The 8094-nt window shown below is 31.7% G+C and overlaps 1 long non-coding RNA gene across 6 annotated transcripts; it reads left to right on the top strand.

The window, feature by feature from the left end:
* Positions 1–1496: 1496 nt before the first annotated feature.
* LOC102625589 (uncharacterized) lies at positions 1497–4661 on the top strand. Of its 6 annotated transcripts, none has more exons than XR_008054690.1 (5): positions 1497–1633; positions 3085–3219; positions 3347–3679; positions 3824–4010; positions 4095–4661. It is a non-coding gene; the product is annotated as an uncharacterized LOC102625589 (long non-coding RNA). The 6 variants fall into 6 exon arrangements; XR_008054687.1 differs by having other exon boundaries at positions 1503–1633; positions 1853–3219; XR_008054689.1 differs by lacking the exon at positions 1497–1633 and having other exon boundaries at positions 2763–3219; positions 3347–3449; positions 3530–3679.
* The last annotated feature ends 3433 nt before the right edge of the window (positions 4662–8094 follow it).

Here is an 8094-nt window from a genome sequence, read left to right as displayed (position 1 = left end):
ATGTCAAATTTTAAGAATGAAATGAACTTAGATTACAAATGAATTTGATTTTATTTGAATTTTCTGTTAAATATCAAATGCAATTTTTTTTTCTAGATAAAGTGTATTCTGTCAACCAAAAAAAAAAACTCAATTCCTTTTTCATGCTTGATTTCCAGTTATAACCAAACAATGGAATCTCGTTCCTCTCCTTAATTATTCCATTTGTTTCTCCTTTTATTTCTCTATTCCTTTCCGTTTTCGAATCGATCTGCGGTAGATGCTTATTCATGAACATATCTCAGCGATCATGGTAGCAAGGTACCCCATATATATATATATATATATAGAGAGAGAGAGAGAGAGAGAGAGAGAGGGTGGCAAATTGGGTCAGGATTCATTTATTCGATTTAATTCGAAGCGAATTAAATGAATTTGGGTTTGAAAAAATTGATTAATTTAATAAATGGGTGAATTCGATTCGATTCGTTAATTAAATAAATCGAATCCGGGTTTGAAGACATTCATTTGTTTATTGTTTAGGATTCATTTAATAAATGAGTTATAAACTAACCGAATCTATTCGTTTAAAATTCATTTATTATTCGTTTAATTAAATTACTTTTTTATTATTAAATATTTGTGAAATTTTAAAATTTGAAGGTTTCTAGTAATTATAAATAATAATAAGACAATATATAAATGAGACAATCTATAAAAATTTTATGATTTGAATTATTTATTTAATTTTTGTAAATAAATTCATATTCAATTCGATTTGTTATGGATTCGTTTATTATTAGGATGAGCGAATAATAAACGAATTTGGATTCGATTCAATTCGTTTATTAATTATATTAAACGAATTAAACGAATGAAACCGAATATTTGTTTAATAAACGAATCAAATCTGAATTTTGAGATTTCAATTCGTTTAATAAACGAATCAAATTCAAATTCACAAAATTTTGACCCAATTCGTTTAGGATTTGATTTGAATTCGATTCGATTATTCATTTTGCCACTCCTATTAAGGATTCAATTCGAATTCGATTCGAATTTGAATGCTAAAGGTGTGAAGATTGGTACAAATACATGTGTCTTCGATTAATCCTAACAGTTATGTTACAGTTTATGTTGCTTTTTCATTTGGTAGTGATTCGGCTGATCAAATTATGTTGATGTCAGCTGTGGTACATTAGCGTTTCTTCAAATTTATTTATTGGCTTTCAGTGGGGATGCATACTAGTTTCTTTAAAACCAATTACACCAATCACAAGTCTACATTCATTTGGCTTTTAAGCTGTGGGTAATGACTTTTCAGGGCTCACTTACTCAATCGGGAAGACCAATTTTGCCTTGGATTTGGTTAGCAGGTTGAAGACAGAGACGATGATTAATGTCCATTTTTGGCATGCAAAATATGACAAGGTAGTTGGCCGTGGGTGTCTTTCTTTCCTTTTCTCAAAACTTTATCTTTTAAATAGAAGAGTTGACACCTTGTAACTAGCCTTCTCAATACACATAAAATAGATACATAAAACAAGGGAAGGTTGAACAACAGAGTAGAGTGAAAGGTGTATGGAAATACATGAAGATCTAAGCAAGCAGATAGCAGGAGATTTATTGGCCTTTATAGGCAGAAACTTCTAAGGTGGGCTTCAACCTTGCTTTCACACGTTAATTATATTATTTGGATTTAAAATTCTTTGGTTAGTTAATTATTTTTTCCCATTGCTCTGTACTCTTCATGTTCTGATGTTCAATTACAAATTCATAAAACCACTGATTTGCTGATTTCCTGTGTGGTTGATAATTTCATATGTCTAACTGATTTGCTGGTCATGCATGCATATGCTACCGATATTTTAAGGCAATATTTCTTAGCAGAGGAATTACGTACATGAGGACAGAGCAGAGCAGGAATTGCCTCATTTTTATTTGTGCTTGTATTCTCGAGGGTTATTGTGAGGAGACAGGTGGTGTTCTTTATATATACGCACTTGTTTTCAGCACGCGTATCGTGGATACCAGCTTCACCACCTGTGGACATATCATGTAAATCTTTGTGCCTTGCGTGTGCTTTTTGTGTTGTTGATCCTTTCCTTATTGTTTGATTGATTGGATTAGCGGTTTAATTGGACATTGTTGCTTCTAGCTAGAAGTTATTGGGTTCACTTCAGCACACCAACTTTTTGATAAAACAATTAGCAGTGGATATATAGCAGGAAGGAATGATATATCAAAGCTTGCATGAAGTGAAGTATTGAGTTATATTATTCACAGATAGTATCTGATTAAGAACACGAAAGCAATTAATTTTCAACCCGACAATTCCCACTGTGTGAAAACATAGAGATGGATTTCGGCCAACACTAATTCTAGCTCATTAATCATTTTACTTTAAATTTTTACTTTTTATTTTTTTTTAATTTCAGTTCTTCGGCTTTGGCTTCTTCTGCAAGTTAAAAACCAAGTAATGACAAGGTTGTGAATGAAACCTTCTCCTCACATGTCTCTTTCGTCTGCTCTTTTATTATTGGTAATCTGAGAAGAAGAACTAGAATCTCACTAAGAAGTGGAACAAGTGTTATGTAATTATTAGGACTCAGTAGTTTGAATTTACAGATAAGATATCTAATGACTTCAAAAATTACTTTTTAAAATACAATTTACTAATCACTTGATAAGTATGTTAAGCTTGCTGCAAAATACTCATCTACTACATCATCTGCTTTGATGGTCATAAGTGTGTTACATTTTCTCTTCATTTCTTGATATTAAATTACAATGTCAGCACAGCACTCCGTGATTTTTTTTTCTCTTTTTTGATATGTTAAACTGAAACATATTTTTTGGGCATGTAATACAAAATTTATGTTAGTTTAACCATATAAACATTTTGCAGCCGCAAGCACAAATTTATGTGATTGTCATTGAATGTTAGCCTTGATCATTCTGTGGAGTAATAAGAACAAGATAAGTGTTAGTGGGTACTAAATTTGTACGGACCCATTGAATTTAACGTCACATAATTTTTTTACACCCGGCCCATTTTTGAATACTTGATATATACTTGATCATTATTTGGATAAAATATTACAGATTTTCAAGGCATGTCGAAAAATTTATTCGGAGCTAGGTTGGTAAAAGGAAGGCCGCTTCAAAGATCAAATTTATCGTCTGCAATAGGACGACCGGCCACAGTAATTGTTCTAGAGCGAGTTCTGAATGCTAAAGGTGTGAATATTGGTAACATCATGTTACTAAAATGTGTACAAATATAGATGCCTTGGATTAATATTAACAATTATGCTAGGTTTGTGTTGCTTACTGAAATTGACCAATTTTAAATGAAAGTTTACAGAAAGGGAGCAAGAGCAGACCTAACGTCTTAATTCATGACTTTCAAGGGATCAGGAGAAGTCTTTTAGGAGGCCTTAAACGGCTGCATATACCATCACCTCCAGGTAATCTGTTCTACTGTTCAGTTTTAGTTCCTTTTTCAACCATGTCTGATGGATGACCAAAAAGGCATTGTGTTCATAAGGGTGTAAATGGGCCAATTCAGACAGAAAGGCTAGCATAGCATAGGGCTGTTGCCTTTACTGATTGGGAAGCGAAGCACTAAACAGTGGCTCCATACTGGAAACTGGGCTGGCTTGGCTCAGAACAAGGAGAGCTGGAATCTACTTAAGAAGTACAAAAAGTTTTATGTCATTGTCAAGAGTTTTAATATCTTGCATTTATGGATTAGCTAGATATCTAATTTATTCACTTTTTAAATTAAAAATTACTGGATGCTTGATAAGTATGATAAGTTTGCTGCAAAATACTTGTCTAGGACACCCTCTGCTGTGATGGGCACATATGTGTTGCTTTCTCTGATTTCTGCCCTGGAAGAAACTTTCCATTTTCAGCAAACTTTTCAAGAAAAGCATATTCTTTTGCTCAGTGAAGTGTCTTTCAGAATGAAAGATGGGAAGACAGATGACAGTCCTTGGATGAAAGCGATCAGAGGAATCAGATTGGTTAGTTAATTACGTTTTCCCATTGTTCTCTATACTTCATATTCTAATGTTCAATTACAAAGTCATCAAACCACTGGTTTGCAGGGCATGCATATGCTAGTGAGATTTTCAAAGCAATATTTTTTAGCAGAGGAACTACGTTCGTGAGGGGTCAGGGCAGAGCAGGAATTGTTTGTGTTTTTAGTGTTGCTGATCCGTTCCGTATTGTTTGATTGATTTTATTCGCAGTTTAATTAGACATAGTTGCTTCTAATGCTTGAAGTTCTTGGGTTCACTTCAACATCTCAAATGTTGGATCAAAGAATTAGTATTAGACAGTTAGAAATGCAGAGTGATATCATTCACAGATAGTACCTGATTCAGAACAAGATAGTAACTATCAGGAGCTTGGAATTTACAGATTAGATATCTCATTACTTCAAGCATTAGTCCTGAGATGAAACCGATGAGGGGACAAAGACTCAGGAATGGTGCCAAAAAGGAACAAAATTAAATGGTTAGTTATGCTTTCTCATTGTGCTCTGCTCTTCGTTTGCAAATGTTCAATTATGCATAATCATCGAACTATTGTACGGTTGATCGTTTTTGTAATACGTCAAACTTTGAGACTGATCAATTGGGCATGTTGAACTACTGAGATTTTTAATGACACCCACACGTCATATGTGTTATATGTTGTTTAACAACTTATATGTTTCTAACACTTCTACTAATTACAAAAGTAAAAAAATAAATAAAACCTCTTTTTTCTTTCCTTTTTTTTTCTCTTTTGAATTTAAACATATTTATTTTTTTCTTTTTAACCCAAAAAGAAACGAAAAATTTATGATTCCTTTTCCAGATCAAATATGGAACAAAGTCTATGGCCTATGTTCAGTCATCAACGGAATTATGCTAAGAATAACCAAGGGCATACTAGGCAAACAATTTTTTTTTTTTTTTTTGGAACTACATGAGACTATTGCTGCCTAAATTTTATCCTTTTAAATATTTAAGGGAGGAACATCTATCGAATTACATATATTTGAAAGAGGGATATCTACTTCAGTCACATCTTGAAAAAGAAAAAATTATCTTCACTCAATTATTTTATATAATTAAGAAAGAAATTGATCCCCACAATACTTTTATGGGAGGGTTCGAACTGCTACCCTTACAAGCCTACCAGGCAAACAATTTGAATGACCTGTTTATCTGCTGAAAATAATTAGGAATAAAAATCATAAATTGAAAAACTAAAAGTCTTTTTAACCAAAGCAAGTTAGTGAGAATGGGGAAAAAAAAATCCCGATCTCGTTAATGATCCATCCTATTTCCTTTCTGCTGTCTTCTTCCTTTATAATCAGATTTGCTGCACTTTGACAATTGAATTCAATGACGGGAGAAGATCGGACTCAATTGCTAGAATTGAATAAATTCCACAATCCCAAGAAAATAGTATTTCAATAATGGATTTGAACAGTGGGACACTGAATTGAATTATTGTGTTTGAACAATAAGAAAGAACTGAAATACTACGGTCCCATAAGTTATTTTATTTAAGGCTATTTATGTTATTAATGGAGGTAATAATTTATATTATTTTAGTATTTTAGTGGAATAAATAAAGGAAAGGAGTTTTAAGAGGTTTCTAGAGGGGTGCCCAGAGTATCACTCATTCTCAAAACGTCTGCAATTACCATCAGTCCCAGCCCATTTTTGGATTACTTGATATATACTTGATCAGTTATTTAGATATAATGTTACATACAGATGAAAGTTTCTGATAATACTTACAAATGATACTTACAAATGACTACTTTTGAAAATAAAAAAAACAATAACTACTTTTGAAAATACAAATTATTAATTACTCATAATACTTACAAATGAAAGTTTACCCAATTCCCATTATTCCTTTTTTTTTAGTAGTTATTGTTTTTATCATACAACAATTATAACTTAAAAAACCATATCTGACTACAAAATAGACCCTTAATCTCATGCATCCATAATTAATTGAATCCCATTACAATGTAGTAAGTAGCAGCTGTTCGATTCCTGCCAAATGCTGTCTTATATTTATATAATAGCTCATTATATTAGATCAGCATAAGATAATCAAATAATCACAACCAAATTAAGCTACCATCCAACGTTTGAGAATTTCGGCAGCATTTGCACCTTCTAGATTTAGCCTTCGTTTTGAATTTTATTGCTGGTATTTTTAAGCTACAAAGTTGTGAAATTAAATAGATATAATTATTAAAATAAGAATTGATAACATTCGATGGACATTACTTTTAAGTAATAATTTTAACAAAAATAATAAAATTGTGATAAATTTTTCATTAAACTATTGTAAATGGAATAAATTAAAATCTCCTTAGTAACTTTTAAACCATAATTACAAACTATATCTCCCTAAGCCAACTAAAGGCTACAGCTAGAGCTGGCAAAACAGGTTATCGGGTCATATTCGTGTCGTGTTAAATTTATGTCAACCCAACCCGACACGAAAAAATAATCGGGTTGCTCAATAACCCACTTAAGATCTATATATTAATCAAAATTTATATCAAACATTTACACACTGTCATACATACATAAATACATACAAAATTTATCGATATTATAAAATGTACATATCTACCAAAATATTACACATTTACACTATTAAAATTTTAATTATATATGTAAATAATATCATACAGTAGTTTTCTGGTCAGGGATTTTAGAGTGCGGGAAAGTCCGGGAAAGCTTTAAAACCACACGGCTTTAAAGGCTTACAGTTTTAAGCCTTTAAAACCATGCGGTTTTAAAGGCTTCCCGCACTTTCCCGCACTTTAAAATTCCTGACCGGAACATTTCTCTAATATCATATATCAATATTATAAAATATACTTGTGCACTAATATTTTACACATTTATATTATTGAAGCTCTAAATGTACATAAAATTTTATAAATAAAATATTATGTTTTTATTCATCTTTTCAAAAAATAAAAATAAAAAAGAGAATCATCTTTAATATTTGAGTTTTGATAATAAGAACCTACAAATTATTTTAAAATAGAAAATATAATCGGGTCATTGATCGGTTAAATGGGTCAAAAACTTTAACTCTAACCCGACACGAAAAAAAATCGTGTCGACCCGGACCCAACCCATTTAATAATCGTACTAAATTCGACGACCCATACTCATTTATTCGTGTTGTGTTCTTATCAGATAATTGAGTCGTGTCAAATTTTACCAGCGCTGTGCCTACAGCTTCCAAACCCCTTAACAGCTCATATGTTATATTTTCTACAATGATGGTCATAACGGTGTTCCTTTTTCAAATTTTGCCAGCTCTGTGCCTACAGCTTCCAAACCCCTTAACAGCTCATATGTTATATTTTCTACAATGATGGTCATAAGCGTGTTCCTTTTTCTCTTCATTTCCTGATGTATATCAATTACAAAGTCATCAAACCACTGTGTGATTTTTTTTTTTAATATGTCTAACTGAGGTTACTGATTTGTTAATTGGGCCCGCAACTGGGATTTTTATAACAATAATTAGAAGATATTGGCGGTTCTAAGAAAACTACAAATTAAAGTTGCACTAAATGAAAAAAAGTTTTTGGTGGGTGGGTTTTGTCCAAAAGAAAAGTAATTGAACTGCAGCTAAGGCTACTTCCGGGAATCTTCATGCGATATTGCAGTACCTGTAAGTTATCATTATGCTTTGTCAAAAAGAAATTAAAGTGTTCACATGCTGCAATCGTAAGGCAGTTTCGCAATAAAATGTTCACATGTTTCACCCGACATTCTCATATCATTTGTGGAAGAAAATTCTCTTTGTGGGGTATAAATTCCACTACCTGTGACATATTTGTATGCCGTGAAAAAGAAAAAAGAAAAAAAGGTTTTGTCTTTTTCGAGCATTACAATTTTGACTTTCCATTTTCATTTTTTAATATCTATGACACGTTATTACAAATTGATTTTTTTTAAAAAAAATTCTATTAAATTTTAAAATGATTAAAAATAGAAGAATATGTAAATATCCAGCTCTGAATAGATCAATTTATACATAATAAATAAGAAATAAGTAACA

This window comes from Citrus sinensis, chromosome 5, assembly GCF_022201045.2.
Source record: "Citrus sinensis cultivar Valencia sweet orange chromosome 5, DVS_A1.0, whole genome shotgun sequence".
Taxonomy (NCBI): domain Eukaryota; kingdom Viridiplantae; phylum Streptophyta; class Magnoliopsida; order Sapindales; family Rutaceae; genus Citrus; species Citrus sinensis.
Note: the sequence above shows the minus strand (reverse complement) of the source record. Positions and strands in the feature narration are given on the sequence as shown.